Source organism: Vipera berus (assembly GCF_964194415.1).
Source record: "Vipera berus genome assembly, chromosome: 17".
NCBI lineage: Eukaryota > Metazoa > Chordata > Lepidosauria > Squamata > Viperidae > Vipera > Vipera berus.
Genome location: NC_138220.1, coordinates 5,767,219 through 5,788,650, shown reverse-complemented (window position 1 = coordinate 5,788,650; position 21,432 = coordinate 5,767,219). Strand labels below are relative to the sequence as shown.

At 46.0% G+C, this 21,432-nt stretch overlaps 1 protein-coding gene across 1 annotated transcript in view; it reads right to left on the bottom strand.

Annotated features, from left to right (window-relative positions):
• IGSF21 (immunoglobin superfamily member 21) overlaps positions 1 to 21,432 on the bottom strand; it is a gene marked incomplete at both ends in the record, with an annotated part of 182,422 nt that overhangs the window by 141,950 nt on the left and 19,040 nt on the right. The gene's annotated exons all lie outside the window — the stretch shown is intronic.

Here is a 21,432-nt window from a genome sequence, read left to right as displayed (position 1 = left end):
TTGATTCTATCCCTCTGTTAATGCAGCCTAGAATTGTGTTGGCTTTTTTGGCAGCTGCAGCACACGGCTGGCTCCTATTGAAGTGATTGTCCACTAGGACTCCGAGATCCCTCTCAGAGTTGCTACTATCGAGCAAGGTACCACCTATACTACACACACACACACACACACACACACATTGGGTTGGGTTGGGTTGAGTTGGGATGGGAAGGAAAGGGAAAGGGAAAGAGCAAGGAAAGGGAAGGAACAAAATACGGCACAAGGGAAGGGAAGGCATACGGAACTACACGGCGATAGCTTCTTATCCAAGAGATGGTACCACATTCAACCCCTGGACACTGAAGGTCATCCACTGTCTCCTTCCAACCTTAACAGAAACCCAGAGAGACCGACTGTTCCAGAAGAACGAGGACTTGGAGAAAAGCATTTTGCTGGATCTCTTCAAAGTGTCTTGCACAGACCAAGTTCAGCAAAGGACTCCCACTTCCGGCCAACACGCTCCCTTGACAACTGACTTGGCCTCTCTTCCTGATCTCTCCCCCACCACCACCACCACCACCCCCCACCCCGCAAGCATCCAGCTGCTAATTAGGGGTGTAATAGAGTAGCAAAGCATGCTATTTCCTCATTAGCTGGAGAGAGATTCCCGGCTAACATGACTGATAGGCATCTACACAAAGATTAACTCCAGCACCAAGGCAGTGTAATCAAGATTGATGACGATGCCCGAGGAGGAGGAGGAGGAGGTGGTGGTTGGCGGCTTCCCGGGGGGGGGGGCCCTCCTTGCCGTCTCCCTGCTGCCCTTCGTGGGGAATTAAGCACAGCCCACAAGGGCTTCTGAGAATTGAGAGCTGGATAACTCCAAAAGAAACCCCCCCCCAAACAAACCCCTTTTCCATCAGCCCTGCTCAACTGCAGCTGACCAAACTCCACTAACTGGCCACTTTCTCTCCCCTCCGCTGCAAACGTCTGTAGGCAGGCATCAACTTTACAACCCTTCATTGAATCATTCTGATTATTATTACTCTGTGGCTTTGCAGGTGCAGTAAGTAAGAGCTTCTGCACCGGAGACAAAGTCCTTGTGTGTGTCTAATCACACTTGGCCAAATAAAGTGTTCTAGTCTTTTCTGTCCTGTTCTAATTCTCTATTCCATTCCATCTCTCTTCATTCTATTCTATTCTATTCTATTCTATTCTATTCTATTCTATTCTATTCTATTCTATTCTATTCTATTCTATTCTATTCTATTCTATTCTATTCTATTCTATTCTACTGTATTCTATTCTACTGTATTCTATTCTATTCTATTCTATTCTATTCTATTCTATTCTATTCTATTCTATTCTATTCTATTCTATTCTATTCTATTCTATTCTATTCTATTCTATTCTATTCTATTCTATTCCATTCCATTCCATTCCATTCCATTCCATTCCACTCTCTACTCTACTCTACTCTACTCTACTCTACTCTACTCTATTCTTATTCCTATCCTATCCTATCCTACCCTACCTTACCCTATACTTATTCCTATCTATTCTATTCTATTCTATTCTATTCTATTCTATTCTATTCTATTCTATTCTATTCTATTCTATTCTATTCTATTCTATTCTATTCTATTCTATTCTATTCTATTCTATTCTATTCTATTCTTATTCCCATATTGTTCTGTTCTATTCTGTTCTATTCTTAGAGCCTGTCTCTATTTTCGTTCCATTCATTCGGAGAGCAATCTGGAATAAAGTAGACTCAACTCTGAAGGACTCACGAAGATGGATTTTTTTTCCCTTATCCTTCTACCTTGAACTAAGCTGGCCACAACCATCAGCAGGTCTCCGCTTGGATAAACAAGCCATAATTTCTCTCCCTTTTGCGGCTCCAAAAAAACGCACATCTGGGCCTGAGGGGGGGGGAGGACCCTCCATTTGGAAATATTTAGATGCCACCTCCAAGCACCAAATCCTTTCCAGGGTCTCAAGGTCTCCGGGCAGAATCTGGGGTACAAGCAGTGCCTTTTTTGTAAAAGAAAAAGGTGCCGGAACTCACACATGTCATACAACCCTCCCTGCGTACCCTACAAGGTTGCATCCAAAAAAAAGGTGCCGGAACTCCGTTCTGAGCGTTCTACGACAAAAAAAGCCCTGGGTACAAGATTCTCCCTTTTTTCCTTTCCTGCTTCCCCCCCCCCCTTTTTTTTTCCAAATTCCTTCTCTTGCTCTCCCAAGATCCTTGCATTTTCCCTCGCTGGAAACACACGCTGTGCACCAGCGATAAGGATGGAGATGATTTTTTTTAAAAAGGAAGGGGGGGGAAAGAGAGAGAATTCCACTGACATTTGGTGAGACTGGAGGCCGCTGATTTCTATTCATTGCTTTCGTTCTGATCTTTTCTTTCATCAGACCCCGCATAATGGTGTCTCTCTCTGAATTTCTCAGCCGGCTCGTCCTCCATCTTTGGCAGCGCCTCTCCTTTTTCAGCAGAAGCCAAAACTGGAGGGCCAGCGGAAGCACATTGGTTGAGCTCTGCTGTTTGGATGACCTCGCGGGGTCCTTTCCGCGTGCAACCCTCCCAAAATGCACACTGATGCAGAAGCCGTCACGAGGAGAAGTGGTTTCTCTGCAGGAGTAAGAGGGAGAGGAACGGCGAGGATACGTTTGCAAGGCCGAAATAAGAATATTTAAGTCCTCGCACTTCAAGTCACTTCCAGCTCCAGTGTGGCTGGGAGCAATGGGAGTTGTAGTCCAAGCATGTCCAGTGGGCGTCCAGTTGGGAAAACAGTTTAGCAGTTTGATCCTGACCGGCTCAAGGTCGACTGAGCCTTCCATCCTTCTGAGGTCGGTAAAATGAGGACCTAGATTGTTGGGGGGGCAAATATGCTGACTCTTTAAACCGCTTAGAAGGGGCTGCAAAGCGCTGCGAAGCAGCATATAAGTCTAAAGGCTATTGCTATTGTCCTTCCTTCCTTCCTTCCTTCCTTCCTTCCTTCCTTCCTTCCTTCCTTCCTTCCTTCCTCCCATCCATCCATCCATCCATCCATCCATCCATCCATCCATCCATCCATGGTATGCAATGGTTAAAATGCAGTATTGCAGGCTGACTCTGCCCACTGCCAGCAGTTCGATCCTGACCAGCTCAAGGTCGACTCGGCCTTCCATTCTTCTGAGGTTGGTAAAACGAGGACCCAGATTGTTGGGGGGGGGCAACAGGCTGACACTGTAAACCGCTTAGAGAGGGCTGTAAAGCACTGTGAAGCGCTATATAAGTCTAAAGGCTATTGCTATTGTTATAGTAGGGACACGGTGGCTCAGTGGGTTAGGACGCTGAGCTTGTCGATCAGAAGGTCGGCAGTTGGGCGGGTCGAATCCCGAGTGCCGCATAGCAAAGTGAGCGCCTGTTACTCGTCCCAGCTTCTGCCAACCTAGCAGTTCGAAAGCACGTAAAAAAATGCAAGTAGAAGAATAGGGACCGCTCCGGTGGGAAGGTCACAGCGTTCCATGCGCCTTTGGCGTCTAGTCATGCCGGCCACATGACCACGGAGGCGTCCTCGGACAAGCGCTGGCTCTTCGGCTTTGAAACGGAGATGAGCACCGGCCCCTAGAGTCGGAAACGACTAGCACGCGTGTGCGGGGGAACCTTTACCTTTTATTGTTATAGTGGTCCTTTTCTTGGAGACTGTTCAGCTCCCTCTGCATGGCCTAATATGAATGCACGCCAGTCCTTCGGTTGGAGACGGAGTAAATTCTATTAACGCCGGAGAAGCACTGGAGAAATGGAGTTAAATCAACATACTAAACCAGCTGCCTTCTTCTCCCCGCTGCCCGAAACTCTTCTCACTCCTCCACGCCACGGGCAGTGACTGGAATGAACCCAGAGCCCTGACCGCAACTCCGTAAAGAAAGGGACCCGTGCCACGGCCCTCCGGCAAGGATCAGCCGTTCCCAATTATTTCCACCAGGCCACGACAACAAGGTTGACGTAAGAGAGGCGGAATTATCCGAGGAATACACGGGCAATTTTAAAGGTTCGCCGGTGCGTAATTGAAAAGAGCGAAGGCAGAAAAGCGAGGGGAACGAGCAGCTCCACGCAGCTCCCTCCTGCAAGGACCCTGGGTTTGTTTTTCATTTCTAAGTATTTTATTAATTTTCTATTATTACAATTTGTCGGCGCTTAATGAACGACGTGTTGTCTGGGTTGATTTTTTTTTGGGGGGGGGGGCTCGGTAATGAAAGTTAAGCTCACGCTCGCTCTCTCTCGTTTTCCCAGCCAAGTGATTAAAATAAGTTCCGTGTTTGAAAAGTATTCGTGAAAGTCTTCTTTCTCTCCCGATTCTCAAGGCTAAGCCATTTGTCTGAAACGGTCTAAGGGTTTCCTGCCTGAGCAGAGGGTTCGACTAGATGACCTCCAAGGTCCCTCCCAACTTTATTTATTGTTGTTGTTGTTGTTATTATTGTCTAATTTGCTTTTCATTTCTGAAGGAACTTGCAAGCTCGGTGGAGATTTGAGTGCCCGGGAGAGGTAGATAAAAGTTTTCAGGAGAGTAATGGTGGAGCATCCTCAAAGAGGTGAAGAGTTGTGTTGAGTGGGAGCAGATCCCTCCTGTTGTGTTCCTCTGCATGTGTGTATTGTGAACATTCAAAATATGCTATTAACTCTTCACCAAGATAAAAGCCCTCGGAGAGGCAAATCCATTCGACGTATTGGTGGTCCCTGAAGCAAGTTACAACGGCACTTAGGATCGGTCCTCACACTTACGACCGTCACAACCTCTCAACAGTCGTGTTCAAAATTCGGGTGGCTTGGCAACCGGGATATACAGCTAGTCCCCGACTGACAACAATTCATTTAGTGACCATTCAAAGTTATGACGCCATTGGGGGGGGAAAAAGTAACTTATGACCGTTTTTCACACTTACAGCATCTCCATGGTCAAAATTCATGACTCGTATTTATGGCCGTGTCTGTATCACGGGATCCCCTTTTGTGACCTTCCAATGAGCAGAGTCAATGGGGAAGCTAGACCCACTTAACGACCGAGCCGCTAACTTATCAAATGCAGTGATTTACTTAACAAATGAGGCAAGAAAGGTCATAAAAACTGCGGGGGGAACTCGCTTAATAAACAATGTCTGACTGAACAACAGAAATTTTGGGCTCAATTGTGGTCGTAACTTGAGGACTACCCGTGTTCGTCAAAGTTGCAGTATCCTGGGATCCTTCGATCACCATCTGCAACCTTCCCAGCAAGTAAAGTCAAGAGGGGGGGGGGAGCCAGATTCAGTTAAGGACCACGTGATTTACTTAACAACATTTAAAATGATTTTCGACGTCTTTTTAATTTTGGGCTGGGAGCCACCCAGAGTTGGTTAAAAGACAGGCAGCTTCAATCCTTCAGTCGGAAAAGAGGTGGAAGGGACCTCGGAGGTCATCTAGTCCAACCCTCTGCTCAAGCAGGAGACCCTATACAATTTGAGACAAGTGGCTGTCCAGTCTCTTCTTGAAAACCTCCAGTGATGCAGCACCCACAACTTCTGGTGGCAAGCTGTTCCACTGGTTAATTGCCCTCCCTGTTAGGAAGTTTCTCCTTAGTTCCAGGTGGCTTCTCTCCTTGATGAGTTTCCATCCGTCGCTTCCTGTCCTGCCCTCCGGTGCTTTGGAGAATATATAAATATTTTAAACAAGTAAGCAGAAACTGCTTAACAACCACGTGATGCATTTAACAACTGCAAGGATTCACTTAACAAAAGGCAAACAAAGATTTTTTTAAAAAAAATAATCAGGGGCAACTCGACGAACAATTGCCCTGCCAAGCAACAGTCGCTGCGGTGGTCGGACGTATGCTGAGGATTCCCCGTGCGTCTATTTCTGCGTTTTGATTTATTACTCTTTTTTTAAAAAACATCTGCCCTCTCAGTGCCACCTTCTCGATGACCCACAGGTAAGGGCACAGTGGCCTCGACCCTCCATTGCCCCTCATCCATGCAGGCAGCCGTTCCGGGCTGCCGTTGTGCTTAATTATATAGCAACCAGCACAAATTGTCTCTGGCGCGGCAGGGGATGGAAGAGAAGACAAGAGACGGCAAAGCGACGGGTAACAATAGGCCGGCAGAGACGACAAAAGAGAAAAAAACGGCACGGGGCACGTGCCCCCGAGACAATGAGACAGCGTCGAAGGCAACTAGAGCGACGAGGAAGCGACAAAGGCGGGCACAGAGAGAGGAGTCTCTAGATCCAGTTCGCAACGGACCCCGTGTTCTCTTAGAAGCTTTTCGAACCAGGGAAAAGAAGCTCAGGAGAGGAATTTGAGTCACAGTCGCCAGCTTTCTCCTCTGTGCCGGAAACGGGCACCCCGTAATTGCAGAATGTGCACACACAAAGGCACAGACACAAAATCAGGAGCTTCTTTGCAAGCACCCTGGAGGGGAGATGCGAGTTATTCACTTGGGAAACTCAAGCCTGCGAATGGGAAGCTGAGCTGAAGCCAGCTTAGCGCCCAAAGTTTGGCCTGATTGAAGCACCGTGGACTAAAGTGAAGTACTAATACCACTTTACAAAGCCTTGGTAAGGCCACACTTGGAATACGGCATCCAATTTTGGTCACCACGATGTAAAAAAGACGTCGAGACTCTAGAAAGAGTACAGAGAAGAGCAACAAAGATGATTAGGGGGCTGGAGGCTAAAACATATAAGGAACGGTTGCTGGAATTGGGTATGTGTAGTTTAATGAAGAGAAGGGTGAGGGATGACAGGATAGCAGAGTTCCAATATCTCAGGGGCTGCCCCAAAGAAGAGGCAGTCAAGCTATTCTCCAAAGCCCCTGAAAGCAGGACAAGAAGCGACGGATGGAAACTAGTCAAGGAGAGAAGCAACCTGGAACTAAGGAGAAACTTCCTGACAGTTAGAACAATTAACCAGTGGAACCACCTGCCTCCAGAGGTGGTGAATGCTCCAACACTGGAAGTTTTTAAGAAGAGACTGGACAGCCATTTGCCTGAAATGGTATAAGGTTTCCTGCCTGAGCAGGGGGTTGGACTAGATGACCTCCAAGGTCCCTTCCAACTTTATTATTGTTATTGTTATTGTTATTGTTATTGTTATTGTTATTGTTATTGTTATTGTTATTGTTATTGTTATTGTTATTGTTATTGTTATTGTTATTGTTATTCCCAGTTAAAGACCTCTGGAACAACCCATTCGCCAGCTCTCCCCAAATGTCTAGGACGAAACGGATGGAAAATCCCCACAAGGGATTACCTTTTTAGTTTCAACTTCACCCAGAGGAAGATTTTGCAATTAATCCGGAGGTTCTGGAAGTTAACCAATTTTGATCGCCGTACTAACCAATTTTGGTCACCATACTAGAAAAAAGATGTTGGAAAAAGTTCAGAGAAGAGCAACTAAGATGATCCAAGGCCTGGAGACTAAAACATATGAAGAACGGCTGCGGGATTTGGGTTTGGCTAGTCTAAAAAAAAGAAGAAATAGGGGACAGATGATAGCAGTGTTCCAGTATCTGAGGGGCTGCCACAAAGAAGAGGGGGTCAAGTTATTCTGCAAAGCACCAGAGGGAAGGATGAGAAACAATGCTTGGAAACTGATCAAGGAGAGAAGCAACCTGGAATTAAGGAGAAAATTCCTGACAGTGAGGACAATTAACCAGTGGGACCGCTTGCCTCCAGAAATCGTGGGACCTCCATGACTGGAGGTTTCTAAGAAGAGACTGGACTTTCTAAGAAGTGACTTGTCTGGAATGGTATAGAGTCTCCTGCTTGAGCATGGGGCTGGACTAGAAGACCTCCGAGGTCCCTTCCAGTTCTATTCTATTCTATTCTATTCTATTCTATTCTATTCTATTCTATTCTATTCTATTCTATTCTATTCTATTCTATTCTATTCTATTCTATTCTACTCTACTCCTATTTCTATTTCTATTTCTATTTCTATTTCTATTTCTATTCCTATTCTATTCTACTCTACTCTACTCTACACTACTCTACTCTACTCTACTCTATTCCTATCCTATCCTATCCTATCCTATCCTATCCTACCCTACCCTACCCTACCCTACCCTACCCTACCCTACCCTACTCTACTCTACTCTACTCTACTCCTATTCCATTCCATTCCATTCCATTCCATTCCATTCTCAGTCCTTACTCTGGGTCTCTCATTCGTAGCTTTGGGCCTTGTTACGAAAACAAAGCTTTTCCGACATTCACGAAGAGACTGCGCTCAGAACCTCAGAAATCCTCGCCAAAGATGGCTTCAAACGTTTAGCAAATGTCATGTGGTGTGACTGGGAAAAATACGGAAGTGGAAAACGGCCCATCCACACCGTGCTTAACGGACATGGTGTGTAGCCTCCCTGGAGCAAGGAGGGTTGATTAGCAAGTCCTCCAGGTAGGAATGTTCTGGTCTGTTGGAGCTGATTTAAAGAGAGGCAGGAGAACGACAGCAATTGAGCCAGGCTGGACTGCTGTGCAAAAGCACAAGTCTCCACGCAAGGAAAAACAGAAGAAATTCAGCAGTTCGGAGAAAGAAGAGAGTCAATGGAAAACACTCCAGTGATTTATTTATTTTATTTTATTTTATTTTATTTTATTTTATTTTATTTTATTTTATTTTATTTTATTTTATTTATTTTATTTTATTTTATTTTATTTTATTTTATTTTATTTTATTATTTATTTTATTTTATTTTATTTTATTTTATTTTATTTTATTTTATTTTATTTTATTATTTATCTATCTATCTATCTATCTATTTATTTATTTATTTATTTATTTATTTATTTATTTATTTATTTATTTATTTATTTATTTATTTATTTATTTATTTATTTATTTATTTATTTGATTTATATACCGCCCTTCTCCCGAAGGACTCAGGGCGGTGTACAGGGCAATAAAAATAAGAATACAGGATACAACATTTAAAATTAAATGATTGTGCCCGATGCAGTAAGTTAGTTAAAAACAATGTTAAAACCCCAAACCCATCAGACCAGGCCGGCTTGTTCAAATAGATAAGTTTTTAGATCGCGTCGGAAGGAGCGAAGGTCGGGGGCCATCCGGAGTTCAACCGGTAAGCGGTTCCAAAGGACTGGCGTGCCCACCGAGAACACCCTCCCCCTGGGGGTCACCAGTCGACATTCTCTGACCGGTGGTACCCTGAGGAGGCCCTCTCTGTGGGAGCGCACTGGACGGAGGGAAGTTGACGCCGGCAGCAGGTGCTCCCATAGGTAATCCGGACCCATGCCATGTAGGGCTTTATATGTCATCACCAGCACCTTGAATCTTACCCGGAAGGCAACTGGAAGCCAATGCAGCTCACGGAGCAGAGGTGTAACATGGGAGTATCGGGAGTATCGGCTCTCTCCAGAAAAAGAGCGTTGTATATGCTCATAGAAATACTTGGCTAGGCTTCTGTTCATCTCCCACCCACCCCGTAAAAAGGTGAGGATCAATTTCTGGAACCTTAGGTTGAACGCCTGCCCCGATTAGCCGCTTTCGAAGATCTCATGGGGAGAGACCGATCAAGAGTTCTCCTTCAGAACCCGAGGACAGGAATAAACACAAAGAGTTGGAATCTGCAGAATAATTGGGGTGGTTTTTTTTTGCTAAACAATCAATGAGAGTGGGTGAGCAAGGCTGTATCTTTGAAGAAATGCTGAAGGGGGCCTTCACAGGTGACGCTTTCACGGCTAGATCAGATCGGAGTGCTGAGCTGAGGGCCGTGCTATAAACTTCTATGGTCTTCTGCTACGGGTGGATTTCCACCTAGAGTGAAGTTTGCAAGAGAGGTTATTGAGGTGACATTCCGTAAGGACTTGTGTGTTCATGACTGCTGGCCCTTCAAGTTGGTCCAGGCAGGAAATACAACAATGGTGCTCGCGCTTCCTCTACTGCAAGGGGACATCAAGAGAAGGTAGCAAGTCTGGAAGTCTTCTTCCTACCCTCTCCTTTTTGTTGTTGTTAGTTGCGAAGTCGTGTCCGACCCATCGCGACCCCATGGACGATGTTCCTCCAGGCCTTCCTGTCCTCTACCATCTTCTGGAGTCCATTTAGGCTCACGCCTGCTGCTTCAGTGACTCCATCCAGCCGCCTCATTCTCCGTCATCCCCTTCTTCTCTTGCCCTCAATCTTTCTTCTTCTTCTTCTTCTTCTTCTTCTTCTTCTTCTTCTTCTTCTTCTTCTTCTTCTTCTTCTTCTTCTTCTTCTTCTTCTTCTTCTTCTTCTCCTCCTCCTCCTCCTCCTCCTCCTCCTCCTCCTCCTTCTTCTTCTTCACTGGAAAGTTGTGTCCGACCCATCGCGACCCCATGGAAAACGTTCCTCCAGGCCTTCCTGTCCTCTACCATCTTCTGGTGTCCATTTAAGCTCACGCCTCCTGCTTCAGTGACTCCATCCAGCCACCTCCTTCTCCGTCGTCCCCTTCTTCTATTGCCCTCAACCTTTCCCAGCATGAGGCTCTTCTCCAGTGAGTCCTTCCTTCTCATTAGGTGGCCAAAGGATTTGGGTTTTAGCTTCAGGATCTGGCCTTCTAAAGAGCAGTCAGGGTTGATCTCCTCTAGACCCTCTCCTTTTACTCACTAGAAAAATTAGACATTTTTCTCAAGATGGGCGAGGAGACCGTGACCAGCATTAGAAACCATCTTGGTTCTGCATCGTGCAGTTTTTCTGCCAATCCCTGGGTGACTGTCAGCCTCCGTGGCCCCCAGCAATGCATTGTGGGATTCCTTTATAGGTGTACCAAGGGGAGAACAAGCTGCATTAGCCAAAGTCACCCAGCACTGCGCCGTGCCTTGACTTCGCTCCATTAGTCATGCTGTCTTGTTTTCTATTAGTTTCCCTTCAATATTTTATGGGGACTGTTTCCCTTCAGGTAGCAATTCTTGCTGGCTCAGCAGAATCCAACTCCCCACATTTTGAACCAGCACAATCACTGCCGGGTTTTATTTACCAGAATATTATTATTATTATTATTATTATTATTATTATTATTATTATTATTATTATTATTATTATTATTATTATTATTATTATTATTATTATTATTATTATTATTATTATTATTGCTATTATTGTTATTACGGCTCCCTTGCCTTGATAAGTCCTTTTTTTTAAAAAAAAAAAGCCTTGTTAAGTCCTTTTCTCATCAAGCAAGCAAATCCCACGTGCATGCACACTGCAAAACTTGCACAAATGCGAAGGCAACTGCGTTGCTTGACTTCTCTGGAGCGGAGAGGCAAGTTAATCATGCAGGTAAGATTTCAAGAGGGACACGGTGGCTCAAGGGACGCAGTGGCTCAGTGGGTTAGGACGCTGAGCTTGTCGATCAGAAGGTCGGCAGTTTGGCAGGTCGAATCCCGAGTGCCGCGTAACAGAGTGGAGTGCCTGTTACTCGTACCAGCTTCTGCCAAACTAGCAGTTCGAAAGCACGTAAAAAGGCAAGTAGAAAAATAGGGACCACTCCGGTGGGAAGGTAACAGCGTTCCGTGCGCCTTTGGCGTCTAGTCATGCCGGCCACATGACCACGGAGACGTCCTTGGACAAGCGCTGGCTCTTCGGCTTTGAAACGGAGATGAGCACCGGCCCCTAGAGTCGGAAACGACTAGCACGCATGTGCGGGGGAACCTTTACCTTTTTACCTAAGATTTCAAGAAGTAGATTCAATGAAAGCGAGCTGACCCATTTGCCTCGAAGTAGTCTGCACAAAACATAGTGACTTTTTGAGTTATCACAAGGGAGATTACGGGATGCACGGACTTGTGGACCACCTGCTCAGAATGAAACTTTGGCAGCTACGTGCCTCTTCGTTTCAACTTGCCATTACAGTAGTAAGGGGATGTGTGTGTGTGTGAAATGTGTTGCTTTAGAATGGGTTAGATGAAGAAACGAAATCTCTACGATTCCGCTGAAGACCTTGAGAGCTTGAAAACTTTCCAAGGACAGGGCAGCAGGTGTGGAGATGAAGCAGACCGTTCCCGTAATGAACTGAAATTGTTTACATGGACTACGTGAGAGGTCGGCTGGATAAATTATTGTTTAATTGTTTAATTCGATGAACTGGTGTCTGGAAACCGTAGAGTCAGTTTCACTTCGACGTTAGCATGCCATGTATGCAATAAACAGTAAGATTTTTGGAAAGGGAATGAACCTGGAGTTTTATTTGGATTCTCGAGCTGGATAGTGACACCGCCGTTGCTTCATTTATCCATAATTTGCGGGGGGGGGCAGTCTTCCCCATGTATGCAACGTGGCATTCTATGGAATTTGTCATGGTGAGTCTTGTTGATTCTAATGGTTGATGTTCCTCTAAATCCTTCCTTGGGCAACTGAACTCAGAACATGCTCAAGTCAACTCTATTGGTCAACCCCTCAACAAAGTTCCAGGGAACGTTGAAAATGGTTCTTTTACTAGAGATGTAAAGTCAAGCTAGAACTAAGTCTGGTTCTTTTACTAGAGATGTAAAGTCAAGCTAGAACTAAGTCTGGTTCTTTTACTAGAGATGTAAAGTCAGGCTAGAACTAAGTTTGGTTCTTTTACTAGAGACGTAAAGTCAGGCTTGAACGAGGTCTGGTTCTTTTACTAGGGATTGCTGGCTGCAGGAAAGTCAGGCTAGAATTAAGTTTCCCACGCTAAAAGGATACCCCAGCTTTCTCCCCATGACCAGTCTGTCTTCAGCCAATGAAGATTCGCCTAGATTCGCTGAGATGTTCGGGGTGATCCACATCCCTTCTCAGGGTGCAGGCCCTAAGTGCCGGCACGAATGGATTCCGATCTTCCCTGTTCTACGTCAAGCTGTCACTTCCCCCCTTCCTATTTCCCATCACATACTGACACAGGTTTATTGCCCATTTGTTCTCCTTCCCACGCTCCCCATCTCCCTCTAACCTTTGATGCCAGGATGCCAGTGAGGCGCCAGGCTAAAGATGGCAGACCTGATACGGCACGTTGTGCGTTATTTATTTTATTCCCTCAAGTCTGCCCTTCCCCTCACAACCAAAGGCTACCCCAGGAGAAAAGGGCAGGCAGCGGGCCGATTCGCTTCCTCATCTCTTCCCTGGCACAGAAACCAGGGCAGATTGAGTAAATCCCTCTTCTGTAGCAACAATAGGAGTGGGAGAAAACCTCTGGCTGAGCTGTGTGTTTGTGTGTGTGTGTGTGTGTGTGTGTGTGTGTGTGTGTGTGCGTGTGTGTTCCTCCTCTACCATTCTCTTGCCAGCTCCTGCTAATACCTGCTGAGTCACATCTGGATAAACCCAGCGATATTTCCCCTGCAAAGCAATTTGTCTCCTACATCACTGCACCGGTTCTCACGTCTGAGGCAGACTCCTGCGAGAGAATTGACACATGAGCGTGTGGTCTACGAAGCAAGGAAGAAAAATAATCCCTAGCAATCCTGGGTTGCCACCTGCCTAAATATACCACTCTACCTCTGGAGATCTCTTATGACAAATGGGAAGGGGTGCAAAGTTTCAACCTAGCCTGTCCTCCTGGTTGTTGTTGTTGTTGTTGTTATTATTATTATTATTATTATTATTATTATTATTATTATTATTATTATTAATGGAGGCGCCTGCCTGCTTTGGAAGGAAGGCTGCTATGAAACAACTGTAAGCCAAAACTGAGATTCACATTATCATTTCCAAACTAGGCTACCAAATCTGGGCTGCAACGCTACAAGCAACCAGCAGGGCGCAGCAAAGAGAGACAGAGAGTTCTCTTTGCTGACATCTAGTGGCCTTGGAGATTCTCATGACAAATGGGAAGGGATGCAAAGTTTCAGCCTAGCCTGTCCTCCTGGTTGTTGTTGTTGTTGTTGTTGTTGTTGTTGTTGTTGTTGTTATTATTATTATTATTATTATTATTATTATTATTATTATTATTATTAATGGAGGCGCCTGCCTGCTTTGGAAGGAAGCCTGCTATGAAACAACTGTAAGCCAAAACTGAGATTCACATTATCATTTCCAAACTAGGCTACCAAATCTGGGCTGCAACGCTACAAGCAACCAGCAAGGGCGCAGCAAAGAGAGACAGAGAGGTCTCTTTGCTGACATCTAGTGGCCTTGGAGATTCTCAGTCAATCCAGGTCACGGTTGTCCCAAAGGCGCTTTTTTTTTTCAGGAGGCCACTGGACTTTCTTGCGTTTCTTAGAAAAACGTTTCGCTTCTCACCCACCCAAGAAGTTTCTTCAGCTCTGATTAGATGATGGGGAGTGGAAGGATTTATATTGCATGCAAACGGGTGGTCATTTGCATTCTTTCATAGAGTCGCTGAAACGTCTTCAAAGAAAAACAAGAAAGTCCAGTTGCCTCCTGAAAGAAAAAAAGCGCCTTTGCGACAACCACGGCCTGGATGACGGAGACTCTCCACAGACATTGACCCGTGCACTTTGGGATCAACGCCCTTCGAACGGTGCGGGAGTGCGAACGGATCTCCCGAAAACATGGCCGACTCCAGGAACCATTTTGTGCTTCAGTTGGAGATGCAGACAACACAGACTCATCCCCAGCAGCCTTGCGCCTGTCTGCAACGTTTTTAGAAGGGGCTTGCCATTGCCCACTTCCTGGGGCTGAGAGAAAGTGACCGGCCCAAGGTCAGCCAGCTAGCTGTAGGCCTAAAGTGAGGCTAGAACTCACACGGTCTTCAACGGTGAAAGGTTGAAGGGACACAGGGCAGAAAAACATCCTGCAGCCAAAGAGGCTCCAGGCCCATTTGCACCACTCAGTTGACCCTGAGGACACAGATAAATCTCCAAGTGGCCTCAATGACCCTCCAAAAGGATGCAAATGACCGGCTGTCTGCAAGGAGTATAAATCCACCCATTCCCCACCATCCGCTCAGAGCTGAAGCAGCGTCTTGGAGGAGAAGCAAAACGTCTTCCGAGAATTTCAAGAACGTCCTGAAAAAAGCACCTTTGGGACTGACATCCTAGTGGTAATCTAAGTTTTTAACTTATCTGATAGGCCCGATTTTGGAATAGGCTTCTGAGACGATGTCCCATTTGCCTGCTTTCTATATTCAAAGTGTCAAGATATTTAGTGAGGGTGAGAAAGATGGACAAGGAAAGCACGCACGTAGGAAAGCACCGCAGGCTCCGATCCTCTCCACGTAGGCTGCAGCAGAGTATTCAACAAGGAGTTGAAAAATTAGGCAAAAAAATAAAAATAAAATAAAATAAAAATCGATGGGAGAACTTGATACCTGCCAGTTTGCATTTAAATGGAGTGGGTTTTCTGAGCAACGCTCAAGGTCAAGGAGTATATCCATCCAAGAATTTGCCAGAAAGGAGGACATAAGAAAGACGGGGAGGCTTATAAACGGGGGGGGGGGGGAGGAAACCACCCCCGAATCTCTTAAATCCTCCATCAGGATTTCAAAGAAAGGACGAGTTTTATCTACAGCCTTCGCAACGTGACAACTGCGGGTCCCCTGGATATCTGGCAAGATGAAAGAGAAGCAGAATTTTGAAAGCTTCGTGAAGCTGAATTTATATGCCTGCAGACGCTTAACGTCATCCGTGGAAGCTTTTCAGAGGTTTCAAATTAGATCTTTCCATCCACCACCGTTGCAAGAAACCGAGATTTGTCCTTTCTAACCACCACCCGAGATTTTAATTGTCCTGGCTGGGCCAAAATATGGCATAGTCTTGTCCAATACGATGTGTCCGGATGAAGCTGGTATTTCAGGCAGAGATGCCTCTTGGCTGTTTCTTTCTTTTAATTGAAAAGTTTTACAGTACATTTTAAACATATACTCCTTCCTTTCCCCTCCCTCCCTCCCCCCCTCCCCGACTTCCCAGAGCTGAATCCTATCGCACTTTCACTCCCCTTAAACATAAGTAAATTAATATTGTTTTAATTGTTGGGCTTTAATTAATTTAATTCATTTTAATTTTATACTATCTTTTTATATTGTCTTTTATACGCTGCCCTGTGAACCACCCTTGAGTCCTTCGGGAATAGGGCGGTATGGAAAACCAATTCAATAAATAAATAAATAAATAAAATAATAATGCATCTTATCATTCTAATATTCATTCACATGCTAAATGAAATTTTTTTAGTCCCATATTTATTCTGAATATAATCGATCCATCTTCTCCATTCTGAAATATATCTCTGTTGCGATTGTTCTTTCAAATATGCTGAAATGTTTGCCATTTCTGCCCAGTTTGAAACTTTTAAAGTCCACTCTTCTATAGTCGGCAGTTCCTCCTTCTTCCAGGATTGCGAAACCAAAAGCCTTGCTGCCGTTATTAAATACAACATCAATTTAGTTTCTATAGCAGTACAGTCTATAGTAATACCCAGCAAAAATAATTGTGGAGAAAACCTTATCTTTTTCTTAAATACCTTCTGCATGTTCCACCAAATTTTAATCCAAAAAGCTTTAACTTTTTTCACAAGTCCACCACATATGGTAAGACGTTGCGTCCTCACAACCACACCTCCAACATCTAGGCTGATAATTTGGATACATACGTGCTAATTTTTTAGGATCTAAGTGCCATCTACAAAAGCCTCTTGGTTGTTTCTACGGAAGATGATTCCAAAGAGAATCCCAGGGACAAATTGTGAAGAGCGGATTTGAAAAAAGGCTACAGAACTTAGAAGAACATCTTCAAAGGCCTTCTCTGAAGGACATTTCCTTAGGCCCCTCCTGCTTTGATTGGCGGTGGGGAAAAGCAAACCCTGGGTGTCTCTTGGTGTCTCTTTAACAAAGGGCCTCCACTGAGAGCGTGGAGGGTTTCCACTCACAAAGCAATTGTTGAAATCCTCGAACAAAAGCACCATTATAGGAGAAAGAGGAAGAGTTTTCAAGAGACGGGTGAAACAGCCTCTTCTAAATAGCTCTCCGCGCGCACACACACACGCTGGCAATTTGCAAGGCAGCTGCCAACATCACACGGAAGCCAGGTGCGCGCACACAACAGCCTTCGCAAGATCGGCAGCAGCGCTTTTTAGGCGCCCCGCCTGGTCACCTGGTTTTGGTGTCTTGGAGATCACTCTTGCAACCTGGGCAAACGCGGAGCATGGTGTCTCTTGAAGACACGAGGAGACCGTCATTTGTTGATGGTCAGTCAGTCCATCTTCCAGAATCCAATTCTTTTATGACCCACTGGACTTCAATCCAAGTGACACCAAAACATTTGTGGAGAGATGCTTTCCTAAAACAACTAAACCACTTTCCTCCATCCCTAAGAATCTTCCACCCTCCCTAGGCATCAATCCGCTTCAATCCTTTGACCCACTTGCAAATTGAAGGGCAAAGCCTTGAATCCCAGATCTTTGCTGGCCCTTACTCCTCTCCCCTTTCCCAGCCTGACCCCCCCCCCCCCGGTTGCTGATATCCCGGCCTCTTTTCAGCACCTCCCCTCTGAGACCCCCATCCTTGTCACCTTTTCTTTCCCCGCGCCACCAGAATGGCGTATGGCGGCGAGCAAGATGTAGCAATGCGCTTTGTGTATCCTACTAAAAGATATTTAATAAATATGCAAATCACTTGCCTCGTCTCCTCAGGCAGGTAAGGAGAGAGTGTAGGCACCAGGAAGGGCTGTAGTTAAGTATTAAATCTATTTGCTGGCAAGAGAAGCGAATGAAGAATAGGCACTGCTCGGTTTGAGGGGGGGGGAAAAGGGGGGGGGAGATGAATGCTTGCAACAGTGGAAGGGAAGCAGCTAAAATACAGCAATGAGATCTCTAATTGCTGGCTTGTTGGGTTGAATGCAAAAGGGTGTTTCTGGGCCTTTTCGTCTGCGGACATACATAACACCAGGAGAGGAGCTTCATCGACCCAAATCACAGAAGACATGGCCCAAGAAACAGCCGAAAGTAATCTATGAAGTCAACCGCGCCCCCCCCCCATGCAAAACGCAGCTAAGGTCTTCCAAATTCTGCTAAAATACCACCTGAGTCCCTTTCAAATTCGGCTTGTGTATCACCCAGCAACCTCCGATCCATTTTGGAAGACTGGTAAAAATTCAGAAAGTCAAGCAAAATGTGTGTTCTCCTGCCCGTTTCATCCCCGGTTCTCTAGAGAGTTCTGAAATTTCAACTTTGATGTCTCCAGAATCGCACTAGAGGGCGGAAATCTGCATTTCCATCTAAGACAGTTAATTTTTTTTTATTTTTTTATTTTTTCAACAGACACCTGCCTGGCATCTTCAGTTTTAATTACAAACACTTTTAAGACGGGAGATGTGTCCCCAAAAGCCAGCCAATTCCAACACGATCAAGCTAATCCATTCAGCTACTTTGCTCCTTTCTTCGGCAAGGGGAGACCAAGAAGGGCTTGGCAACCCACGGTTAGAGTCACGTGCCCTTCCATGCCCGCTCCTTTTCTGGTGCCATGCAGCCATGCCAGCTCTTCGACACGTCACCCACCAGTAATGAAACCCCAGCGACAAAAAAAAAAGGGATGGATTGGAGATGGAGAGGCTGGCATCTCATAAAGACGGAAGGATCAAAGCAGGGGGGGGAAATGTTCTTGCTTAGCAGGAAAAAGCAATTCAAGGACGAAAATGTCGGAGGGTGATGCCATTTAAGAAAATCTGTTTCTCTGAAAAGGCGCTCTCTTCCAGATTTGGGGCAACAGTAAACAAGCACGGTTCTCCTTAATCACCATCTCCCCCCCACACACAAAAAAAATCGTACCGGGCTTGCACTAACTGCACAGGGGGGCTGGCGTCCTGCAGCTGGCATTTTTGTGGCACCCTAGGTGGGCATCAAGAGCCAGGCTGTCCTCCATCCCTCAGAGGGATGGTGGAGAAGGCAAAGCACAGGCAGGCAACGGAGAGGTCAAGCCAATTCTTGGCTATCGATGAAATTAAGACTGGCGGTCCCTGCGTTGCCATGTCTTGATGGTAGAAAACAAAGCACAACACAGGCCTTTTAATCGAGGCATTTTAGCCTGGTCATTTCTATTCCGCTCTGGGAGAGGAAGGGGCTATAAAAATGCTACCTGCAGCTCTCTTCTCTCTTTTAAAATAGAAAGAATTAGCAGTTTTCTTAACAGCCTACCAACCCCTCACAGTCCAAATCAAATGCGCAGCCAAGCAGAGACAGCACTGGCCCTCAAGCAACCCAGGCAAGCTCCCCCCCCCAAAAAAAAACCAGCACTTCACCTCCCCAGGACCCTGTCCTGATGCAACCTCCCCATCACGAGGCCCATCCCAAGACCCTCACTTGACACACCCACACCTGAAGCCCTTATAAACAGAACAGCACGGACACACCCTGAACTCCGCTGAAGATGTTACCTAGCCTGGTAACGAAACGTTTGGAAACCAACCCACAAGCTTGGAGAATGAACCATCATCCTTTCTTATCGGGAGGGAGGGAGGGAGGGAGAGAAAGAGAGAGAGAGAGAGAGAGAGAGAGAGAGAGAGAGAGAGAGAGAAGGAGAGGGAGGGAGAGAGAGGAAGGGAGAGAGAGAGGGAGGGAGAGAGGAAGGGAGGGAGAGAGAGAAAGGGAGGGAGGGAGGGAGAGAGAGGGAAAGAGAGGAAGGGAGAGAGAAAGGGAGGGAGAGAGGGAGGGAGAGAGAGGGAAAGGCAGGGAGAGAGGGAGGGAGGGGGAGGGGGAGAGAGAAAGGGAGGGAGGGAGGGAGAGGGAGGGAGAGAGAGAGAAAGGGAGGGAGAGAGAGAGGGAGGGAGGGAGAGGGAGAGAATGGGAGGGAGAGAGAGAGAGGGATGGATGGAGAGAGAGGGAGACAGAGGGAGAGAGAGGGAGGGAGAGGGAGAGAGAGAAAGGGAGGATGAGAGAGAGAGGGAGGGAGGGAGTGAGAGAGAGAAAGGGAGGGAGAGGAGAGGGAGGGAGGGAGAGGGAGGGAGGGGGGAGAGAGGGAGGGAGAGAGAGAAAGGGAGGGAGAGAGAGAGAAGGAGGGAGAGAGAAGGAGAGGGAGGGAGGGAGAGGGAGAGAGAAAGGGAGGGAGGGAGAGAGGGAGAGAGGGGGAGAGACAGAGAGAGAAAGGGTGGGAGGGAGAGAGAGAGACAAAGAGGGAGGGAGGGAGGGGATAATTAAGTCATTTGAAATGATCTCAGACTGGAGAACTGAATAATTTGTTTCGTCTGGGAAAGTTAAACGTCTGATTCTAAAAATGCCATCATCGTTTCCTATCTGCGCGTGGAGGTGGCTGGTGTTTTGTGACCCTTTGACCAGGCTGAATCACTCTTTTGAGTTTACGTCACATCTTTCCTTTTGGGTGACTGGAATAGTGTAGAGGTAGCCCTTGAATCACAACTGGTCGTTTAGTGACTTGAGACTGGTCTCCATGCTTGTGACCCACACAGCCTCTCCCCCGTGGCACGATCAAAATTTGGGCGCTTGCAACCAGGGGTGGGATTCAGCCGGTTCGCACCACTTCGGCAGAACCGGTAGCTAATTTTTTTGGTTGCCCGGGTCCAGAACGGACTTCCGGAAGCGGCATCCACGCAGAGAACCGGTGCTTCGCCTATTTGAATCCCACCACGGCTTGCAACCGGCGTGTGCTGACGACGGTTGCAGGGTTCACGAGATGGCCATTTGTGACCTTCCCCCTGCTTTGCTTCCGATAAGCAAAATCAATAGGGAGAAGCTGGATTTGTTTAATGACTGCATGAGTCACTTCCCGAACTGCAGCGATTCGTTTAAATGTGGCAAAACAGAGGGGAAAATTGGGCCGTGACTTACTTAAAATAACCGCCCGGCTTAACAGCCAAAATTGTGATCATAACTTGGGGACTACGAGAAAACCAGGAAAACTCACTATTATTGCTAGAGTAATCGCACACGTTTGGTCACGTGGCGCGAGTGCTGGAGTTTTAAAAAGTGCGTTCCTAGCCTAAAAAACAGCTGATGTTGCTGAACTACGAATCCCAGCATCCCTCGGTTCTGTGGGGAATTGTTAGCTGAGCATCTCTGGAAAGGAAGGATGGCGAAGTGTCTCTAAGCAAGATCCCCAAAGGAGACGACACAGCTTCGAATGCAAAAAGGCTCAAATTTCTAAAAACGAGAACAAAATGACCAAAGGGAAATAATAATAATAATAATAATAATAATAATAATAATAATAATAATAATAATAATAATAATAATAATAATAATAATAATAATAATAATAATGGAGATGAATGCATTCAGAGAAAGGTAAATGAGGATGGTTGAGAATCCCTCAAATTCTCACTCTTCACGAAGGTCAAACATGGATCAAGATAATGCAACCTCTTGGGTCCAGGGGAAGGAAAATAAACAGCATTCAGGTGCTTAAATCAAGGCCGCAAACGTTGATATCTCTCCATTTATGGGGTGTATTACTCCATTATGCCAAGTACTTGGCTTTCCGTGGCTTCCCAGTCTTCTCGTTGGGAGAGGCAGTTATCTCCATGCAATTTAATTAAAGTCTAGTGTTTAATGACACAATGTGCTGCTAATTATTTCTCGGTGCT